The 23981-nt window shown below is 41.0% G+C and overlaps 1 long non-coding RNA gene across 1 annotated transcript in view; it reads right to left on the bottom strand.

The window, feature by feature from the left end:
- The window catches only part of LOC149787625 (uncharacterized), a 33904-nt gene extending 13681 nt beyond the window's left edge, over window positions 1–20223 (bottom strand). Inside the window, exon 1 of the long non-coding RNA XR_016424078.1 lies at window positions 20200–20223. This is a non-coding gene — a long non-coding RNA (uncharacterized LOC149787625). The remainder of the gene's footprint in view (window positions 1–20199) is intronic.
- Window positions 20224–23981: the final 3758 nt, after the last annotated feature.

Genomic DNA, 23981 nt, shown 5'->3' with positions numbered 1-23981 from the left:
TTAGGGTTCTGTTTGTCGATGATGACATTTTGGAGAAATTCTTTGCCTTGTGTCAGTGCCGCATCTTTCAAGGCGTGCAATCCTCGTGTCACCATCGGTTTCAACACTGGGGCCACCGAACGAAAGGCCGATTTTAACATGTCTCCTAAACCGTGTCCTCGCTGTCGAGCCACCCCTTGGTACACTGGATACATGACTTACTTACGAGTCGTGAGAGAACCGTTTTCGAAAATGGAGTTTCACCGTGACTTTTCCTTTGTTAGTGAATGGAATATTTTGTCCCAAATCTCCTTTTATAGTAATGTTGACCGTGTCCAAATACGACTTAGTGACCGGCAAATAGTGAGGATGGACAAATTCGCGGTGGACGTGATAAGTGTTTCCACCTTCCTCGTCAGCGTTTGTGGCAGAATCTACTTTGAAAGGAATGACACGCAGTAACGGTACGGAGGTGTGTCCCACCACGTTGTATTCCACCACATCGGAGTACACGAACATCAAATTCAGTCCTTGGTTCAGTTCTACCGGGGTACGAAAATACTGGCCAAAAGTCACGTTGTCGAAAATGACTGGTAATTCGGGTGATGTTTTTCGTTCTAAGTTCTTCCTCAGCTCCATGTCCCCGCCCAACATGTCATACAATTCAGGACAAAATATAATGGACACGATTTTACTTCGCTCAAATTTCATCAAGAAGCGACGAGCTACTTTGTGGTACTCCATGGTGACACTTTTGTTCCTGAAATTGTCCTTCTTAAAAACTTCCCCAAACACACCATTAAACTTGGAGGCTATGGCGCTGACCAAATGATGACCACTGAAATAATAGCCTGGGGGAATCACAAAGTTGTAGGTCCACGTTTTAAGTTTCTCATCATAGGTTTTATTGTCATATTTGACATTCTTATCCAAGTACTCTTGCAATTGCTCGTCATGAACTTCCACCGTAAAAGTATTTTGCTGGGCAATGACATTGAGGACTTGGGTCGGGTGAATCATTTCTACTAAAGCCACTTCCCAATGGGCTTCGTGATCTAAGGGGATGGCTTGAGGTAATTTGGCCGTGTAACAGCACAACGTGTTGTGGGGAAACACCTCCATGGAACTGTCACTGGGTAAAGTTAAGTAAAATTGGTTTTGGTGACTCATAATTCCAGAGTTCTGTGGCTGTCCGAGGGGATATTACTGGACGTCAGAGGTGTGTCTCCGCCCAAAATGGGGTTCTGGTTGTGGTTGTTGGAGTGGTGACTGGCACTGGCACTGGACACAACGTTCCCGTTCGAGGAGAATTTCAGGGAGGGATTGGGAAGCAGGTAACCGATGCAACTGCTCAATAAAATGGTCCACAATTGTTTGTCTCCTTGTTGCAAACTCAAATTGGCGATGGCTGCCCCGATGACACAATACACCACGAAGATTTGGCAGAAAAAGACGATTTGCGTTTTAGGCACACGTTCTCCACACCACACCCACAAGGGTTGTTTTTGTAAATCTTGCACAGAAGAACTAGGTGAAGGAGGAGTGGTCGACGTAGCTGCGTCTGCTGTGTGAAAGGGCATGATGGTCACTTCTTTTTATAGTCGATGACTTGCGAAGCGTCGATCCAAGAATCGAAACTGGGTGGATATCCTTTCCAACGTACTTTGACTTCTTTGACACGTCGTTTGCCCACTTTACGGGTTCTGCGTTCGAGAATGCTTTCGATGTCGTACACGTCGTCTTCTTTTTTGGTGACACGTTGTAACTCGGGCAAATAAAACGTTCCTTTGAGCACTTCTCCGTTCATGTCTTCCAATTTATAGACGGCAGGATGACGGCCATGCACTCGTCCAGTGACGCGAAACAATTCGGTCGTCCAGTTAGGTAAGTAACCTTTGTCGAAAGTGCGTTTGGTTTTGCCAATGCGCACCCAATCTCCTACGGTCAACTCTCCACTTTTCTTGGGGACAGCCCTCGTCGGGGACGTACCGAACAGACGCTCGAACACCAGCACTTCGTTGTCGGGAGTCACGTCTTGCGGGGCACGTCCGATGCTTCGATGGTAAGATTGGTTGTACGCTTGCACCAGATGCGGTAAGATGTCGATGTACTTCAGAGTGTGGTGATGCGTAAAATATTTCCACATGCGTTCTTTCAAAGTGCGTTGAAAACGTTCCACGATGCTGGCTTTGGTTTCGGGATTCTCGGTGGTAAAAAAATGAATGTCACGTTTCTTTAATTCTTTTTGGAAAGCTTGGTTCAGAAATTCGGTGCCTTTGTCCGTTTGCCATCGAAGAGGGTGACGACCGCTTTGTTTCAACACCCGTTGCAGGGCTCGCACTAACTCGCTGCTCGATTTGGAAGTCAAGGGCACGACCCAAGCAAATTTGGAAAAGACGTCGATGACACAGAACAAATATTTGTAGCCACGATTGTAGCTGGCCAAATGAGAGACATCGGCTAAATCGGCTTGCCATTGATGATCGATGCCTTCCACTCGGGTGCGACTTCTGGCAAACTTGCGTCGAATGGGTTTGTGCAAAGTGTAGGTAGCTTGTTCTTGTAACCATCGTTGCACTTGAGGTAAACGGAGACTTTTCAGTCGCGTTTTGGCAGCACGATACAATTTTTGAACTCCTGCGTAACCTGCAGGATGCGAGGGATCGTAGTAAATGCTAGCTAAGACTTTTTCCATTTTTTTGCTGTGTTAATAAGTCACCCACTCTTCGGTGATGCTACTTTGGGTGGGTCGAAAGGGTGGTTTGGAAACGGATTTACGTGTCCGATGGGCTACGGGAGTAGAAGTAGAAGGTAGTGGTGGTGGTGGAGGTGACAATGGAATGGCTTTGGTTTTCTTTTCTTTTTTCGCTTCTGGTTTCCCTTCTTTCTTTTTCACTTCTGTCGAAGGAGGCGTGGACATCATCTTTTTAACCCAAGCTTTCATTTCTTCTCGTTGGGGTGTGGGGGACGGGGTCAACAAGGATGCTGCAATCTTACTCGAAATGGGAGCTGCTGACGGTGTTTGAAACACTTCGCGCATCTCTTCTTCCTCAGGTCTTTGTGGGGTAGCATCTCTGGTGACCCATGGGGATGGTAGTGGTGGTGGGGGTAATGATGATGATGGTGCTGGACTTTTCATCAAGGTCTTAAAATCTTTTAGAGTGGGTAAAGCTGTTTCGTCTAAAGCTTTCTGGTGAAAGAGTTGCAGTCGTTGCAAGAGTTGACCGTACTTTTGCGATTTTTCTGTTTCGGACAAATCTTGGCGATCCATCAAGGATTGCAATTCGTGTTGTAACTGGGACATCTCGCTCAAATTGGGATTGGGAGGTAAATGCGGGGTGCGTTGTTCTTGCCACCGATGGTATTCCATCCATCGTTTGTAAGGCACTAAAGCTAGTTTTCGTCCTTCCATGGGGTTGTCAGGGGTCGATTCTGAGATCTTGGAACTTCCGAGGCCTTTTTATCTTGCTCCCATCAGTCCTCCCAACATGGTTCCCAAGACTCCTTTCAGTATGGGGCCTAACAAGAGAGGTAAAATACCTCCACGTTGGACCAACATCTTCTTTTTTTGACGAATGGGAATTTTCTTTTGAACCATTTGGCGAAGAACGTGACGATGTTTGCCTAAGCATTGTTTCTGGTGTTTGGACAAAGGGATCGTGCCTTTCAAAACGTTCAAACAACATTCGCACACGGTATCGATGACCTCTTTGGAGGCCGTTTGAATGAGTTTTTTTCGTAGGGGTGAAGAAGCTTTGGACAGGACAGATAACAGGTCCCCATGTTTAGCTAAACGTGGTGGCAGTCCTTTCCTTTTCTTTCCTTGGGGTTTTCTGGAGGGTGACATTTTTTGCTTGTGGGTTCCGGGACATTCACCGAACAGACACTAACGTCGATGACTTAACGCACACCCTTTTATCTTTTTTTTGGGACTATCGCTTTGTCATAAAGGTGACAATGTTTTTCCCAAAATCACCAAGGAATCCTCCCCTTTGTTGACGCCTCTTTTTCTTGGAACGACTGTGTCTTTTCTTAGGGTAATGTCGATGCTTGGCTAAGCGCTTTGTCGGATGACGCGTCTGCCTTTGTCTCTTTCTTTTGTGGCTTCTTGGAGGTGACATCTTTTTTACAAGTTCACTGATACCCCGACTTGGTCACAGGCTCTTTTTATACTGGAACGCGTCGCCACTGATTGTCTTTACGTTTTATCAGTTTGAGGACAGGCATGACACGTCGTGCAGGGGTACGCAACGGACTAAATCGAGCCAGTTCTTGCTTGGACAAATCCAGTAAACTTTGTAACATGCCCGATCTTTCTTGGACTTTGATTTTGGGAGAAGGTACTTTGTGAGCAGCAGCCACTGCCGCTAAATGGGAGGGTCCTGCCACTGGGGAAGTTCTTTTGGGGGTCATCAACGGAGATGTTCTTGGTGTGATCAACGTCTCCAAGTACTCTTCAGTTCTGGGTGTCATCAACGGAGAAGTGGATGAACGTGAGGATGCCGGAGACGCAGTCACTGCCGTGGCAGGTCGTGGTTTGCGAGTGTAAGGTTGCGTCCTGGCCGAAGTGCCTCTCTTGCGACTAGTTTTCTTCTGTGGACTTTTCTTTTTCTGGGGACTTTTTCTCTGTTTCTTTTTCTGGGGGCTTCTTTTCTTTTTCCGGGGTGGTGGTGTCTGGTAAGAGGAGGGTCCTGCCACTGGAGAAGTTATTCTTCTTGGGGACCTGGTCTTTTTCTTTTTCTTCTTGGGGCTTCGTTGGACTTTTGTCTTGGGGATAACTTTGGGGGCATTAGGATCCCATCTTAAGAGTGAGCGAATGATGACCCCTCCTAGAGTACCGCTCCCTCCAGGTTTCAAAATGATTTGTTTTTTGGTTTGAGTGTCGATGCGGGGATCGGCCAGTTGGACCAAAGCGACTTTGTTTCGATCGAAAAAGCGTTTGGTTTGATGAGGAATCTGAATGATTCCTTGGAGTAATTGACGTGCCGTCACCGTGAACCATCGTAAGACTTCTTTGAGACTAGCTTCTAAGACACGGGCTCGTGTTTGTGGATTTTTTTCTCGACTGATGCCATACAAGGCACGAATCAATTTGACGGGAAGATGCTACTGAAGGGACGTCATGTTCACACTGTGTGAGACAGACGAAAAAGGGTCTGAGGTTTTTATAGATTTTTTATGGGGAGTGAAATGAAGTCGAGGACGGAGACGTGTACAGGACAAGCCCTCCGTCTTGGCACCAGTGGTGAAACAAGTGGGTACGAAATCGCAAATCCTCGGGGGTCGTAGGTTTCAAATCGACGAGTAAATAGGCGTGTGGCGTTTGAGTGGCATCGTCGTACGCCTGAGTCAGCCAAGGCGTTCCTAACTGTTTGGCTAAGACTTGCACTTGCGATTTATCTCGAGGGCTTTTAAACAAGACCACGTAATGCGCATTGAGACTGATGGTGCGATGGGCTTTACTTTGTTGAAACAAATTTTGGGTGATGTAAACGACACTGGCATTACGGTGATGCCCTTTGCGCGTGAACCACAATTTAATTTCTTCTTCGTCTTCTCCTAACATGTCGTCGAAAATGACCAAATGGGTTAGACGGGAGTCAGAGACGATGCCGTCGTCTTCTTTAGGAATGCCTTCCACAAACACGATGGAATCGCCTTGACTTTCTCGCAAGAGGCTGTACGCCGATTGCCACTCTTTGTAACACCACACGATCCGTTGAGGGGGCCGATCGATCAAATGATGTTTATGTTCGATCAAACGTTTGACGAATTCGGTTTTGCCTGAACCGCTAGGTCCAGCAATGAGCATGTTAAAGGGATGGCGAAGATACAAAGCCTCCCAACTGGCACGATCTAAGTGTTCGTCGATGACTTTGACAGTAGAGGAAGAGGGAGCAGAGACAGCAGAGGTAGCCATGGTGTGAGAAATGTCACTTGTGACACGAAAACAAACAAGACAAGAACACGTTTATTGAATGTTTTTTTTTCAAACATGAATACGAAAGACAAAAATACATAAAAGCCAAAGGCTTAAGTACAAGGATAAAAGGCACATGATAACGATGAACGTGGAATAAACACAAGTGTCTGTACAACAATCACATCTTTTGGGTAATGTTCTAACCAGTTCAACAGGGGGTAAGGTCACACAAGTGTCCTCCCGAAAGGGTCTTTCAGGTCTGTCCACGACAGTCCTGTCCTGGGTGTCGGGTTCTTCTGGCACCGTCACTAACACGGGTTGAAAAGTAACTTTTTTCCTTGAACAACTCTCGTGCATACTGGGCCACTTCTTGGGTCCAAGCCTCAAAATCCCATTCTTTCCAGGCACGGACATCTGTCCAATGGGGATGTAAGTCACAAGCTACACACACATCGTCATACACGTCTTGGGTAGCTAAAAGTTGACGAATCTTTTTTTCCCGTAGAGGTCGAGAAGTATCCAGATGAAAACGCAAGGCTTTGAGCAAAAGGAGTTTTTCGTGACCATTTAAGGCCATGGAGGTGGTAAGTACTGATCGTAAAGAGTCCACAAAGAATCGGCTGGTAAACGAAATCCCAAAAAACAAGTCACTAAGACACACACCACTTGTCGTCCCAAATTGAATGGATACAGTTCTTGTAATAATCGATGGTAATGATCCACGGTTTGAATATGGTCATTGAGTTCCTTCCACGGAATCTGTTGGATGACATGTGACATAAGTCGTGGCATGGCAACCTGTTTTTATAGTCTCTTTGTTTCGGAAACAATACACGTACTTTCTAGCCAGAGATCTTCGTTCTCCAGTAGGGAATCTAAATCTTGCATACTGTAACCGAAACTTCAGAGTTCGTTTAGAAGTTTCCTCTTCCTCTAAGTGGATTCCACGTAAAATATGTTGATAATCCTTTAACTTGTCTTCCTCAATGTATTGCTGTAGGTGAATCTCGAAGTAACCAAAATCATGAACATTTCGATCATTCACTAACTCAAAGTGTTGAACAAGGTCTGACCACTGAAACAGTTTCTGACGAATCAGTTCTCTTATACCATTCAGGTACCAGTGGTTAAAGATCTGGTGACGTAACGGATGCAATTGTTCTTTACGTTTCACTTGTATTTTCACCAGCTCTCGGTAAATGCGTTCTCTCAACTCCACAGGCAAAGCACGAATGTTCTCTTGTAAAGTATCCATGAATAGGTCATACTAAATCCTCTTTGGTCTGACGCAAGAAATGTACTCTTTGCACAAACATGGTTTCACTTCAGTGTCAAATTTAAATCGTTGAGTCACTAATCTACACATGACAATTCGTTCAGAAGTTTCCTCTTTCACCAAGTTGACATTGTGTTCAAAAAGTTTGTAATTCGTTAACTCTTCCTCTGGAATTCGATGCAGTACGTTTACAATGTAGTAACTACAATCGTCCATACCAAACCAATCCTTTTTATAACCAGAAGGTCGTTGATCAATGTCTGTCCGATGGAACACTTTCAATTGAATCAATCCTTGTATAGCCTTCAGGTACCAGTGGTTCAAACACCGGTGACGTAACGGATGCAATTGTTCTTTACGTTTCACTTGTATTTTGACCAGCTCTCGGTAAATGCGTTCTCTCAACTCCACAGGCAAAGCACGAATGTTCTCTTGTAAAGTATCCATGAACAGATGATTATGGTAAGAAGTTACTTCAATGTCTCGGTCCCACTAAGGGTAAGTAATGACAATTCGGTGACCATCGAGCATGTTCTACGTAGGCCAAATCTTGCGGTTCCCAGTGGTGAAGTGTCACATTGCAACTGAAGCACCTGACTTTATCTCCTTCGCCCAAGTAGAAAAATCCGGCTCTGGCTAATTCTTCGGGGGTCGGTCCTCCCAGATACTTTGGCCATTTTCCTTTGAACGATTGAAGACGATTTTCAAAGTCGCAGTATTCCGACAAACGCACAGGAAACGAATATTCGTTTTTCACAGGTTCGTTTCGATGAGGGTTGAGTGACATGGGTAGGAGTTTGCTCAAGGCTGGATGACATCCGTAGGGGGGTAGACGTGAAGGTGAACATTCCCCTTTAAAACGAAACCCAGTAAAATGTCCAAGAGGACGAGCGGCATCACTTTCGCATCCGACAGGTTTGACACGCACAGCATCACTTTCCATGACAGGGGTAGGGGTACTAAAGTTCCCATGATGCTTTACGGCATCGCTCAGGTCACAACGTACAGCATCGTATCCATCGCAAGGCTCACAATCGCACTCGTCTGCAAACTCCGTTACGCAATTACAATGGTAACCACATGGACAATCGCAGTTTCCTTCCGGACATTTTCCGTCGCAATGCCTGGGTCTTATCCATCCAGTATTAGTCACACTAGAGGAAGATACAACTTTTTTACAATCCCCAAACTGGAACGATGTCTCTTTCAAAGTATTCATCTTGTTTGCTCGGTCTTGGTAGTCACAATGAACTATCGATCTTGCCTAGGGTTCCTTTTTATATACAGACCAATACCGACGTGACCGTACGGTAAGGTGAAATGATTGGGAAGTCGAACTCGCTTCTGGTACACGATTTGATAAACTTTTTCCAAAGGTCGACTGACGATGTGGTGAGTGGGTAAACGTACAATCTTGTTCGGTTGATAGGTGGTCACTTTAAAGTTTCCATCCTCTCCCGATTGCAAGGCTTCTTTCAATACCCCAAAGTTGACCACTCGACTGGTACGATAATTCAGAGTCAGTCCTTTCACTTTGCACGTCGTGTGCACTTCTCCTTGTTTGTCCCGGTATTCGTAGCCGTAATTTTTGGGACCGCCACTGACGAAACTTAGAATCTTGTCGTCGGGATGCTCGTCTGTCCAGGCTCCTAAACGGTCTCCTTCGATGTCAGGGTGCTGTTGAATCGGGTGATGGATGTAAATGCAACTGTCCGTGTCAAAGTACAGGACGCGTTCTTCTAACAGTTCTAAAGCTTCGTACAATTTTAAGCGAGCATGGGCTGTCACGTAAGCCGCAATGATGACATTTCCAAAAGGGTCATCTTGTACAAAGTCCAGATCTTCTTCGTAATTGACCAAGATCAAATCCTCTCGAACGACGTCCACGTGTTTCATGTATTTGGTTTTGTCGTGAATCATCTGAAAGTAGCGGGAAGGTTCTGTCAAATATTCCGTCTTGGGTAAACACGGGCGTTGTGCCATTTTACCCCACAAGCAATTTAACATCACTTTGGCAAACGATCGCCTGCCTTCGTTTTTCTCGATGTGGTCTAAAGTGATGCCTTCTTGTTCGTAGTATTTCTCTTTGAATTGTATTTGGTCTTCGGGAGTGTGACACCAGGAAGGATAGCCGCTGGCTTCTTGCTTCAGTTTCAAAAAGGCATCCACGTAGTCTGCGAAAATGCCTTTCTGAGTGGGGTCACCCTTGTGGTATTGTTGTGTCTTGGGAAAGTGGCAAATTTCGTACACTTCTAACAGTTGGTATCCCATGTCCAAAGCTTTGAACAATTCTACGCTGACCCAGGTTCCCGTCAAGGCACGTTCTTCCTGGCTGTGATGACAAGGCTGGTCTTGGTTGCACGTTTCGGCACAAGTACGGCACAAGGGAAACATCAGTTTGCCTTGACAATGGTGAGGTAAGACGGGATGGTATAGGTTCGTGGGAGGCAAAACTTTACACTTGATCAAGCCTTCGTATTGTCGAATGTTGACCAGGTCGATGTGTTCCGTCAACAATTGCGGGTGCCCTACAGGAAAGCGACAATATTTGCACACGTAGGGATACAGCGAACACACGTCCAAGTATTTGATTTCTTCTCCTTTCTCTTCGTCGGCTTGGTACAGCAAACAGGTGGCATTGGTCCTTCCTCCGTACAAACTATCCCTCGGGTTCAGCGAGTCCATCAGCTTGTAACTTTCCACGAGGCGTTTAAACTCGGGATCGGTTTTCATACGGTGATCGTACTCGTGTTCCCACATTTCCACCACTTGGTATCCTTGCTGTTCTAACTTTAGGCGTCGCTGACAAGTGTCCTGGTACAAGTCTTCCATGGTTCGTTGCAAAAACTGATTTTTAGTGCCACGGTCAGGGTAGCAGACGGGACATCCGTGAAATAAGCAACCGTTAAACTCGTACACGATCTTGGGGTTTTCTAAGTCCCAGCCATCGACCGAATACGTTCCGATGGTCTTTTCGCCCCCTCCGTTGCGGGCATGCTGAATCCACTTGTCTTCCTTGTCGCACAAGTAATGTAACCAACGTAGGGCTTTGACCGAGTATTGACGTTTGACAAAGTGGGTCGTTTGAGGGCTGATGACAGCCACGGTGTTTTCAGGCATGAATCGTTGTCGATACACTAGGGAACACGCTTTGGCAATGGTGCAAGCTTCTTTCAAAGGATCCACCCCTCCGTGTTCCATGAACAGTTCTCGAAATTTTCCACAGCAACGCCGTAAAATGTCCACGTCGGAACGACAATACTTTAGCATTTCTTCCTGAAAGTCGAAAGGGTCCGAGGCGTGAGCCTGGTACCAAGCGTAGAAAGCTTCTCGTTGTTCGGTACGCATGTTGTCGGGGTCGTAATAGTGAGCCTCAGGTAAATGGGGTAGAACGGCGTGTTGATTGGCTTCCGTATTGAAAAAGTGTGGAAAGTACCCTTTAGCCATTTCTGTCATTCCAAACGTTTTAGGCATTCGGCTCAAAGGCATGGCCAAATAGCTCATCGAATCTTTAAACTGCACTTGTCCCACTTGCATGAAAATGATTTTGGCTCCGTTCAAAGTGACTTTAGGACGTTCGGTGCCATGTTCCGTATAGTACCTCAAAAGAAACTGTCCATCGTATCCGGAGAAATTGTGAGCCATCACTGTGGCATGACGATGACAATCTCGGTAACGTTCGATGTCCTCTTGGCTCCATGTCTTGTCGACGGGGTCTAAGACCCATTGGGCAAAATCGGCTAACGTGTTCGGTCCTCGAAAGATTTTTTCACGCCCTCCAGGAATTTTGCTGCAGTGAGGGCAATGACTGAAGATAGGTTCTTGAATACACTTCTCGCACGCTCGATGAGCCACGCAGAAATTAGGGATGTGAATGCCAGTCTCTTGCATGCATTCGAAATCGAAAAAGATGAAATTGCCTTTCTTCTTGTGACCGTCCTCTTTCTCTGGTGGGGGTTGGTATTTTTGCACGTAACATTGGTGTTCCAAGTCCACGATGTGGTGACAAATGTGACATTTTTTCTTTCCTCGACATACGTGTGCCTTGGCATTGTTGGTAAGTATGCCTTGTCCACACGTAGAGCACAATCTCAGGAGTTGACAAGCACATTTCTTCTGTGAACCTCGTGTTTTCAAATGTTGTTGGTAACAGGTAGGGCTGACAAACGTGCGCAGACAAGTTGAACAAGGCACTGGTTCTTCGCTCAGACAGGGTGGAGAGGCCAAACATCCTGGGCATTTCGATCCACAATGCTTGTGTTGCTCTCGATTGTTATAACCATAATCACATTTCTCACAATAATAACCGTATCCTAGGAATCCAGTGATACTGGTAATGGTATCGAAATGGTCATCGTGATGATAAACGTGAATGTATTTTCCGTCCTTAAAATCTTGCCCTCGAAACAACAAAGACCCGCGCACTTCTTGAGGGTGCACTTTCAAGGTGTATCGTGGAGCTAGGGCATCTTGCAATTTTTGCATCTCAGGTATGCCACAGGGTGTGTCTTTGGACATGCCAGCTTGTCGTAACAGGAGTTCTGCTTCACTTCGTTGTTTGGCTCGATCGGATCGTTGAATAGTTTTCCAGGTTCTTTTCCATTCTACCGTGTCGTTCTTGTTGACATAGGTTCGTCCCACCACGATGGCACGGGCTAAACACATCTGGTCATGAGGATTGTGAATTTGGACAAGGCTACGCTTAATGCTGCGAAGGTCATTCACCAATAACATCTTTTTGCGTCCGGTTCCTTGAGGAGGAGAGACGTGGGTCATGTCCAATGTGGCTTTTCCATCGGTGATGTCAAACTGGTCATTAGATTGTTGCACGTGTTGAATCTTGTCCATGACTTTGGAAGCGGTCAATTCTGCAGGGGTGCTAAACTCGATCCAAACAGGGGATTTCAAACCGTCGTGTTGTATGGAAAGTCTCAAGCGATCGTCTTCTTTGGGTTGACATTGTCGCTTGAGTGCAGTGAGCAGAGAATCCCACACTCCGGTGATGAACCCTTCTGCTTTCTCTAACGGTACTTCGGACTTGAAATCTTTAAACTTCACCGTGTATTTGTAAGCCGTGGTTCTAAATTTTCTAGAGGAGCGCTTTTCCGTCTCTCGAATGGAATAGTATTTTTCAGGGTTGACTAAGGGTGGTGAACTTGGTTTAGAGGGTTCTGATTCTGGTTCACTCATGTCCTCTTCAAAATCACTGGCATGAATTTGTGCCAAGATTTCAGCCCTGGTACGAGGCGATAGATCACGTTTCTGCCTCTTACTTTCTTTTTCTTCTTTCTTCTCGAATGAATGGGATCGTTTCATCTTGAAAGCAAAAAGTCAAATGACTCAAGTTGAAACACCATGAGCTACTTTATAGTCATAGCAGACCAGCGTATATAAAAGGGTGTGTGTCTTGTCCTTTCACTATTCATTTCACTCTCAAGCCGAGCACAACGATGGAAGAGACTAACCAGATGGAACGTTTCGTCAGAGCTTTGCGAGGGGTCATTAGAAAATTCTCTTCAGACCAGCCTACGGACTACTCTCCTTCCTTTCGAGATAAAAGTCAAGATACTTGCTATATCTGTCAGAAGAAAGGGCATTGGTCTTCAGAGTGTCCAGACCGTCAAAAAACAGGAGCTAAAAAAGACAAAAGTCAAGATACCTGTTATTATTGTAAAGAAAAAGGACATTGGTCTCCAGATTGCCCAAAAAAGAAACAAGAGGAGTCAGAAGAAAAGAAGGATTCTTCAGAAGAAGAGAGGGATTCTTCAGAGGAAGAAAGCAGACAGGTGAAGAAAAAGAAACAGGAGAAGAAAAGAAGAAGGGAAGAAAGTGAGGAGGAAGAAGAGGAAAAGAGTGTGACGGTGAAGAAATTCAAAAAACAGAGAGACTAAACAAGGAGAAAGAAGAAGTCAATGAACTTTTTATTAAAGTGTTGTGTTGTGAATTGTGAATTGGATTGTAAAAAATGGAGAAAAGAATAAATGAATGATATAAGGTAAGAGTCTTTGAGTTATGATTTTAAAATAAGAAGCTACACTCACGCACTCATACACAGACACGTACTATAAGGGTAAAATGGGTGGGTTATTTTTTTTTGAGTTATTGGCAAATTGAAATTGTATTTCTTTTCGAGATATGTGGGTGGCCCTGAAAAGGGCCTTTTTTACGATGTAGGGGTGAGTTTAAGCAATCAACTTTAACTGTCTTATGCCTTTGCCACGGCCAAGGCCTACTTCTGGACTGCGTAATGTTGATGATGATGATAATGATTGGGTTGAAATCACTAAGGGTGGTACGGTAGGCTTAGTCACAGGGTTGACGTGTTTAGCTCGGGAAGGTCGTATTCTCTTCGGTCGTGATAAAGAAGTCTGATACATTTGTTTCAGACTTCTTAACTCCGCTAAAATATCCAACAGTACCGTGACCGTTTGATTTTCACCCTCTTGTTTCTTTGCTGCTACTTCTTCTTGCTGTTGTTTTTTTCTTACCTCTTCTTCTTGTTGCTGTTGCTGTAAGAGAAAAGCCTGTTCCGCTTCCTTTTGTCGTTGCATAAATTTCTCCAATTCTTCTTTCTGTCTCTGTCTAAAATTCTCCACTTGCGGTAATGAAGAAGGTAACGAAGGTTCCGGAACAAATTCTTGCGAGGAGAGAAAATCGACAAAATCCCAATTCACCTCTTCTGAAAGTAAGTCCGGGTTCCCTTGGGCGGTCTCCGCTGCTGGTGCACCCCATTGGATCGTTTTCTGAGTTTCCGTCATGTTGAATCACTGTCGCATAGATTGACTGCACACAAGCGCTAACAGATCTATATTGACTACGTGACGTCACAGACTGCTCTCTTCGGATTGGATGCGGGCTGACTGAATTCTGTAACGCGTGTTCGGATTGGTGAATGAACTCAATCCGTTTCAATCCTACCTGTCCCTATAAATAAGCGCAGTTCAGTGCATTGATTCACCTATTGTAGGAGCCTCAACATGTGGACCGACGTTGAATCTTCAACCCTTGTGTCAACAATGATGTTCAGGACGGACATACTCATGTATGTCCGATCCAAGTGGACCGTTGTCCACAGGACCAGCAGCAGCCTGTGGATAAGAAGAGTCTATATAGAGAGACAAGGTTGCCTCAAGAGGACTCTGATGTATGGCCCTGCTGTAAGACGAAGTTTGAGGACAAGAAGATGTCGCAAATGCCCTTTATGTTAAGGGCATATTAACATAAACCAAAGGCCCTTTTCAGGGCCAGCCATATTTCTCGAAAAGAGATAGTCTTTGAATTGCCTACCCCTTTTTTTATTTTTTTAAAATTTAAAAAAAAAATCCCATGTTAATTTCCTTTGTCGCTATATGTTCCCACGATTTTTCTCCATGTTCAAATCCCCTTGTCGCTCAACAGTCCCACGATTTTTCTCCATGTTAAATTTCCCTTGTCGCTATATGTTCCCACGATTTTTCTCCATGTTAAATTTCCCTTGTCGCTATATGTTCCCACGATTTTTCTCCATGTTAAATTTCCATTGTCGCTATATGTTCCCAAGGGGTCCTGTAATGCTAATTTTCATTGTCGCTATCCTATCCCACATAACTACTAATGATAATAATATTTAAACCACATTCTTATAAAAATATATGCTATATATTATTTGCTTACCAAAATAAAAGTTACTGGTCAGGTAGACAATGAACTCGATTTTGTACGGGGTCAAATCTAAAATACAACATAATCATGGAGAAAAAACTAACAAATATGAATTAACCATACATATATCCCCTTACGTGACCGGGCCGAACAACGCTTTTTAATTTATTTTTTTTTTTAAATTTGTTTGAAAAAGAACTAGGAGAGGCCCGGGTGTTTCTTACCCCAGGGCCCATGATCACTCTCTACGTCCCTAGCAGAACCAAAACCATATCAAAATCGTATCAAATATAAAGCATTTACTTGATTTAACATACAGTTAGCCTTTAATTTTCTAACTTCAAGTCCATTGTACTTGTGGCAGCCAGCTGTTGTGATATTTACAGAATATGTTTGATCAAAACAATATTTGTCGCTGTAACTAATTCATTAATTTGGCTGTAACTAATACATTGATCTGGCTGTAACTAATGCATTAATCTGGCTGTACCAAACGCAATAATCTTGCTGTAACTAATGCATTAATTTGGCTGTAACTAATGCATGAATTTGACTGTAACTAATGCATTAATTTGGCTGTAACTCATACATTAATCTGACTGTAACTAATGCATTAATTTGGCTGTAACTAATGTATTAATTTGACTGTAACTAATGCATTAATTTGGCTGTAACTCATGCATTAATCTGACTGTAACTAATGCATTAATTTGACTGTAACTAATGTATTCATTTGGCTGTAACTAATGCATTCATTTGGCTGTAACTAATGCATTAACCTGGCCATCTGCTGAAGGAGAAATTAAAAATTCCTGATGGCTCCAAAAAAATTAACTTTTTTTCTTCTTCAATTCCTCAACTCCGTTTTCTATTTTCACTCAGTCGTAATAACAAATCTACCTAACTTTCAGTTCAGAAGCAGCACAAGCTATGATGCAAATATACTAGTTCGAGCCATCAATTGATTTTTGTCCCAGATTCCTGTATTAAAATGTATTGAATCAGGGCTAAGTGATTTGAGAGAAAATAATCCCCAAAAGGAGTGTTTTGTAGATGCTAAATCGTCTCTCGTCAGTTCTGGTCAGGTTTACTACACTTATAAAAGGTGTCTGCCATCATTTGGGTCAATCTGAATCCTTGACATTATTTAAAAGAGTGGAATTTGTCACATACTGCTATTATCAGATAGGACTATAAATAAATGAGCCATTCTCCATATAATATTGGTCATTTACAAACTTATTATGCAGTTTTCAATAAACAGACATGTTGAAATTATTTAATATTTAATTGAGATAATGGTTCGAATGCATTTGCTAAGGGTGCGCTTACCAGTTATTATGTACTTTCGAGAGAGTGACGTATGTAAGGTGAAGTGGTTTGCATTTAAAACATGCACAGTGGAGAGAATATTGGTATACCTCTATGCTACTTTAATGTAATGTGGCTGACATTTCTTTTAGATATCGTACTTTTGGAAATTGTACATGATCTAAGCACACTGCTAACTAAAATGACTGATTCCTTGTGCTAAAAAAATCAGCATGAATTAGTCTAAAGTTAACAATATGTAGCAGCGATTAAAATAGGGATAATGAATTTTGCCAGACTATACAATACCAGCTTCTGAAAAGTGCGATGAATAAATTACCATAAAATGTATTTAGAAAAGATTATCGGCTCTTTTTTATACGATTTGCCTCTGAAGTTTAGGAAGTGAAATTGACCAAGTGGAGCTGGCACTTTTTGAAAGGTGCATATCTGGAGTAAGGCCAAGCTGTATACTCTTTAACCAATATTACACCCATCAATCATACACCATAAATAAAGGGAATTAAAGGTTCTTTGAACTATACCTAAGATATACAAGATATTTTTAAATAGCCAGTATAACCAGTGAGGAAAGCCGGGGAAATTTTTTTTTTTTTTTTTTTTTTTTAAAATTCTAACCTATGCAAAATACGAAACTGTAGAGCGCCACCTTAAAGAAAATGACCCTAAAGATGGCTGATTTAAAGAGAAGTAATTATAAAGGCCTGTGACGTCATGTGCAAAATATCATTTGTAAATGTTTCGTAATTATACCTTGTCAATGATCGTCTTTCTATAAAAAGCCATTCAGTAAATGTTAGTAAACTGTAAATAAAATCTTGAATATGGAGTAAATAGGAAATACAATTGCTGTTTTATAATAAACATTTTTCATCATTTAATTTAAACTTTAGATATAAAACTCGCGCGATCTGTAGAGAATTAGGGATATCCTGAAGTTCGATAGGCATGACTACATTGCTTTGGTCTCGATAGATCGATCGTTTTCTGACCTAAGTATCTCTGACGTATAAGAAGGAAATCATTATGCAACCATAAACTTCAGCTGTTGTCGCTAATGTGTAACGTTTCTGACCAGAGTATATATATTCCAATACGGGTTGTTCCTGTTGTATATTATTAAAATTTTAACCTCTTATATTTTATTTTTGATTGTACATCTTTAATAATTAAATTTAAACTTCAGACATGTAATTCGCGCCATCTGTAAACTCCGTACTAAAGGTGAATATCTAGTTTTCATATGTTCTATTTTTTATCTCGGAAAAGCTTTAGTTTTATACCGTCTTTTTCGGAAGAAAAAAAATGTCTATCGACTTATATTCTGGTTTACTTCCCAATATCACGACAAAATTCCACAATGCTTGGTACATAAACCCATTTAAATCGTGAGTCAACATGCTTAATCGGTTCGGACGAGAAGCGTATACGATAAAGAATTATTTTAATGCAGTAGAAATACGCTGTAAATATCTATTATTTACAGTTCCCTTCACTCGAGATCAAAGTTTATTTCAGATATCTCCCACTTACCGTGTTTTATTTTCGTTCCCTTCAGATTTAAAATAACCCAACCATCGATTGTCCGAACTATAAAAGATGCCTGAACTGTTTGTTGTAGAAGAAGCAACAAACTGCAGCGGCTCTATAAGCACATCTGTCCTTGCCAGTACATCGTGATGCATATTAGATGAACCACTCCTACCCTAACCTACAATACAAGACTTTGACCCAAATGGGCGGGGGAGGGGGGCATCTTGCTGCCTAAAATTCAAAGTCCTTGAGCTCTGTTCGTCCACTTCGCTATGGGATCTAGATGTTAGTTTTCAAGAATTTCTCTCATTGTTGGCATCCAGTATTGACACAGTTCCATAGCATGGAATGTGAGTACTCTAGCCGCAGTATTCTTAATACGATGCGCTTGCCCTGCACGAAGTAACTCATTGCATTATGATGTGGTTGTCTGTGTGTATTTCAGCGACAGTGCACAGTTAGTAAGTAAAGATTGTTGCTGCTCTGGAAGTGAACTCTTTGACCCACTGCAAGTTATTTTGTTTACAGTCCAATCTCTCAACAAAATGCCGGAAAACCTATAACAAGAACCTGAGTTTATCTAAAAGCACTTTACATTAACTTGTTTTATTAGGATTTGGACACACAGGAAATTTTTTGGACTGACAAACAAATGTAGAGATTATATACCAAAAATAATTGTGATCTGATTTCCAATGTGATTACACATATTGGTTTTATTCCCCTTTTTTAAACCGGCTACCTAAAAGTAATAGTAAGAGACGTTCTCAAATCCATCTTTTCCGGCTTTCAGGTCACCTCGGCCAATTTTGAGACAAAAATATGCTTGCTTGGTTTTAACCGTAGTCTTGGCTTTCCGGATGCTACGATGCGATTTTGTCCAACATGGACGTTTCTGTTTAAACTTACGTTTGAATCTTTCATACCTGAAAACCCAATGTACTTGTTATTATAAATTTATATTGCATAGTTTACAAATAATTGCCTTTAAAAGTACGAACCTCACAAAAGTTGGCGCAGGTATTAACTGTATTACGTGTTCCTGAGATGTATGCGGAAAAATCAGCGATAAGTTTTTAAATGAACAGTTCCAGTGTTTTCCAAAACCGATCACCTCCATTTGGACATTATCGGATTACAGACGACATGCGAAATTTACTATCTTTGAAATTCAAGCGCTTGACAACGTGCAGAACACAAATCGCAATCCGAGGAACTTCTAACATACATTCATACATACATACATATATACATACATACATACATGCGTGTATAATAATAATAATAATAATAATAATAAAGTACCGTTCATTCAAATGGTAAACAAGAAAGAGATCGTAACCCTTGTAAATATCATGTGTAACCCATACAAAGAATGATTTCTCTCTCTCTCTCTCTCTCTCTCTCTCTCTCTCTCCAGTTATGAATTTAAAAGGGAAAATAATAGCCCATTTTCTGTTTTCGATCACAGGATGGTGTCGTATACTACAGAAAATATGTAACTTTTACTTGAAATGAACATGCAGTTAGTACATTAATTGCAGATGGAATCGTTCTAGAATGACGTCGCACATAAGAGAGCCTTTGTCAAGGGAGATAATTTTGAAGAACCTAACTCTTCCTTAATTTTAAAGGTTAATTTCAGGAATTCGGTTATGGTACATTTTGCAGGAGAATTAGATTGTATATGTGCATAATGTTCCACAAAGAAAATCAAGAAAAATTCCTTTTGAATTTCTCAACTTTTAAACTTCTTTATGTAGAAATTCTCATCAAGTTATGTACAGCTCGATTTAGCGCAAACTTGGATATTCGAAGTAATTTTGAGGATTTTTGTTGTTGTTGTTGTTTTAGGGTTTAACGCCATTTTTCAGCACACGATAGGCTATACATGGCGGCCAGTATTAATGGTGTAATTTTGAGGAAAGACTGATATAAAGAAACTGATAAAAAATAATTGATAAAAAAATAAAACTCCCCACCCCATAATCGAAGGACAGGTAGAGCATGGAAAAGAATTTTAGACTTGAATCAGGAATGGATCAAGGGTGGGTTGATTAGATGAGGAGCCGGTGAAGCCCCCTCCCCCACCCCGAAAAAAAAAAACGTTTATCAGTAAGTTTTCTTTACAGTTACAAAGATAAAATTATTACCTTGAAACGCTTAAAATGTACGAGTTTCTGGGGTTTCTCCACAGATCCCTAGCCTACTTGTTAACATACCATCCCACTCCCACCCACCAAAAACGATACTACATAGATGTTTCTGGATCCGTCCCTGTGCACTAAGTCTTCTTTGCAATCAATTTTCTTTCAGTGCAATTTGTTATCGAATTCTATGTTTACATGTACCTAACGACCTATTCTGTTCGTCAGCTATTTGTCACCTGACGAAGATGATAAACAAAAATTAGAAGGAAAAATACAATGAAAAGGAAAAATTCACATTAAACGTTTCAAAGTTAAATATTTGTCTGTTGATTTCTACTTGGTAAAAGTTAGAATTCTTACATTACCTTGGAATGAAAATTAGCTCTAACTCAAATCTTCTCAATTAATGTCCGTAATAAGAAGTCACATTCGCTTGAATACACATCGAATATTAGTGTCTATAGTTTCGATTTTGAAGAAAAAAATCGATTTATCAAATTTAAATTTAGTGAGAATACGCTGCTCATACACAGTTTACGTCAAGACAATTTTACAGACTCGCTTTAAACATTGTTTCCACGGCTTGATCGGAATTTACACTATGTTTTTGACGCATATCCACAGTTATGGCTAGTTATGGTTTAATCAAGCAACATGGAATTTCTTACCTGTATTGGTTTTACTGCAGTATCCACCAACACAAAATTTACACCTACAAGATGATATATGTATACGTTTACCTTTCCAAATTCAGAAATTCAACAATTTCGTACCGAGGAATCGATGAGTCTTTCACAAGGAATCAATCTATATCAACGTTTACCGGGTTAAATATATAATATAGGCCAGGTAAATATATTGACAGGTAAAAGTTGTCTTTGAGCCAAAATAACTTCACTAGGCATATCACAATGATAGACTATTCCTATTTAACCGCTTGAGAGACTCTTAACAAATGTATCGAATATGTTAGCCAGGGTATTATGCTAAACATGGTTGTCAATCATAAATCATGCTGGAGATTCACTAAAGAAGACATGCACAAAATACAAAGTAGTTTATATAGCAATGAAAATATTATCTTATTATATTGATTATATGAGCAGGGAGTACTTAACAATATGACCGCCATTATTGAAATGGACTATTTCTAATCTCCGCTGTCAGTGGAGTTGGTCTTAAAATTTCCAAAAACATTATTTGCGTGGGTTGTATTAATTCTATGTATAGCTTGTTTTGACGAAAAAATTGAGTGAAATTACTAAAAACATGACGAGTTCTATCGTCATAGGTTTAATGGCAGAGTGTTCTAAACGCTGGTTTCGTAACCAGGGAGTTTGGGTTTCGAATCTGTGCTAGAGTGCTGTCTCGTTTTCCACAAGAACTCGTTTTTTTTATTAGTACCTCCATAGTTATCCATTCAGTGATAAATTCATAGCCACATTGTAATGTCTATTGAAGACGTTTCAAGAAGAGGTGGGTTTTTGTTTAAATATTTCCGTCTGTCTATCCGGAAAGTTTTGCCAGTCTCTTTTCATAATGAAACTATAACCTCGCTTGTCCTTTTCACAAAGGGAATTTAAAAGCAAATAAATCAGTCCATAAGTACGTCTTGTAGCAATAGAGTTAAAGTAACCTCAATTTTATTACATCTTAAAAAAGTATTGTAAATATGTGTATGGGCGTGTATGGCAAAGACCACTCAAGATCGCCATTTTTTGTGTAGCAATGGTAAGTAACATATGCTGTATTACGACAACCGTGGGATCTCTGAGAGTCGGATGGTCATAATTTAATTTTTGTCCCGACAGTTACTTTTCTGTTGGATAATTATCGTCCTTGTATGTACTCTCTCTCTCTCTCTCTCTCTCTCTCTCTCTCTCTCTTAATGAATGATAATAAACAAGAGAAAAAATATTTTGGACATAGTCTTCTTAATGCTGTTTACGAGGTCTAAGATAAATTGTATTGTATAATCAAATATCAACTATATCACAATATGAGGTCATATGTTAATCCTGTCAAAACTAGTTTATATGAATTCAAAGCAGTGATCGACACGGCATGTTGAACCATTACAGTTTATTCTTGTTATTCTTTTAAGTTTTTTTAAAGTTAAAAAAAAATGAATAAATTGTGATTGTTTTTGAGATTGTAAAATATTTTATTTAATTCTGATAACTAAAGCAATTTCCAAACAATAATATTGGCCGGTTTCCAACTGACGCGCTTGAGGTTCACTACCTTCAACTATCACGTATTTTCTCGCTGACTCACATGAGAAGTAACGGAGCGTTATATTTTCGGCACGCTTCTTTAAATTTTATCTTGATTATGTCTGTTTGTATGGCGTATATTGCCGTGCTACGAACGAGTATAATGAAATGGGTCTGTGTACGTGGATTATAAAAGGGTTTGATGCGATAGGGCGATCTTTCCAAGGCTGGAATATCATAAAACTCTACAGCTTAGTGGGACTTAACAATTCATTTAGTGACGCTATTAGCTCTGTTCTACATTGTATAAACTTGAAAAACGTGTATGATTTTCTTTTATGAAAAATTGGATATTTGTGATATTATCGTTGTGTCAACTCTAGTGAATTTATTTTAGTTCTTTCTAGCTAGCCCCCCCACCCCCCACCCCCATAAAACAGGTTTCGGTCCAGTATTTTACATGTCAACACTTCACAGCTTTCTCGTGTTCTCTCAGCGCAACGAGCGGATTATTATCATGCCAATCTAGAAAATGTATTCTTCCGAGTTGTGCGGTTTGTCCACATTCAATTAAAACCGAATTTAAGTTTTCATAAAAATTATCAATAGCTTCGCTGACGTTGTCAAACGGCTCTAAGACCAATTTGTACAATGTAAACGATATTTCATGCGACTAGAATCTACCTTTTTATACTTAAAACACTATGGGATCTGTTAAGGGGTTGAAAAAGAAAGAAAGAAGGAAAGCAAGAAAACAAGCCGTTGACTCCTAAACATGAATCTCCTTTCTTGACAACATCAGAATATTTGGTGTAACCATCAGTATTCATAATTTCACACTGACGTCATCACTGCCAATCAATCAATCAAACACCGCTATCTGACTTATTCGAGTTTGTGATTGACTCTGTTTTTATATTTTTAGACCTTTGTCTTTAATAGCGAAGGAAATCCTACATGCCTACTATTTTTGTTTTAAAACATAAAAATGTATGACCAAATAACACGTTGAAATATATTCCAAAGATTTCCCAAATTTATTATGAGAAACTTTTACGATGACGAAATCAGACTATTGTAAGGCAGATGAAGGATAAGACCCGAATAAACCAAATATTTTCACCTACCACATACGGGAGTCAAGCCTGTTGTAGTCCGTATGTACAAACTATCAATACCAAATGGTGTGGACGACACTCTGTGCCATAGCCACTAAATAAGAGATTATGCCTTCTGGCGATTTACGATCCAGTTTTAGATATTATCTATACGCTGACCAGCACTGAGGTCACTTCTGCATGTTAAGAAATACAAAAACTAAGCACAATTCTTTTAAAAACGTGTGTTAATGTGTTTTTGCCAAGCATAAATTTGTCAATGCTTACTGGAGCACTTCCAGTGTCAAATTTTCATTTTTGGGGGTGCATAATTTTGCACGTTGTCTCTTCATAGTTTTCAGTATAGGCATCTCGGTGACCTCGACCTTTGGTCAAATGTATGCAGTCTTCAAATAAATAAACTATACAGAAACCATTATCCTTTAATTATACTTACTATAACTTGTGGATCCTACAATTTGTTGGTTCCTTTGTTGCCCAAAGTGCGAGCTAACTGCAAAGTTTTGACTAAGAATCTTGATAGAAAACACAAGATACTGTTTAAACACCATTTTGCTTTGAGTCACAATGCCCTTGAGCTAGAATTTCTGACCCCAAAATCAATAGGTCTCTTCCATGCCTCAAGAATAAGCCCTCCACAAATATTAATCAAGGTATGTAGTTTAGAACTAAAGTTATGCAAACATATCTGTCCTCTTTTAATCACAATGACCTTGAACTTTGATCTCAAAATTTATAGTCTTTATTACCCAAAATGAATGTCACCTACAAACCTTTAAACCTTGGTGAAAGTACATGGTCAAGAAATGAAAT

The sequence above is a fragment of the Sinohyriopsis cumingii genome, chromosome 11 (assembly GCF_028554795.1).
Source record: "Sinohyriopsis cumingii isolate HCF-2022 chromosome 11, ASM2855479v2, whole genome shotgun sequence".
NCBI lineage: Eukaryota > Metazoa > Mollusca > Bivalvia > Unionida > Unionidae > Sinohyriopsis > Sinohyriopsis cumingii.
Note: the sequence above shows the minus strand (reverse complement) of the source record. Positions and strands in the feature narration are given on the sequence as shown.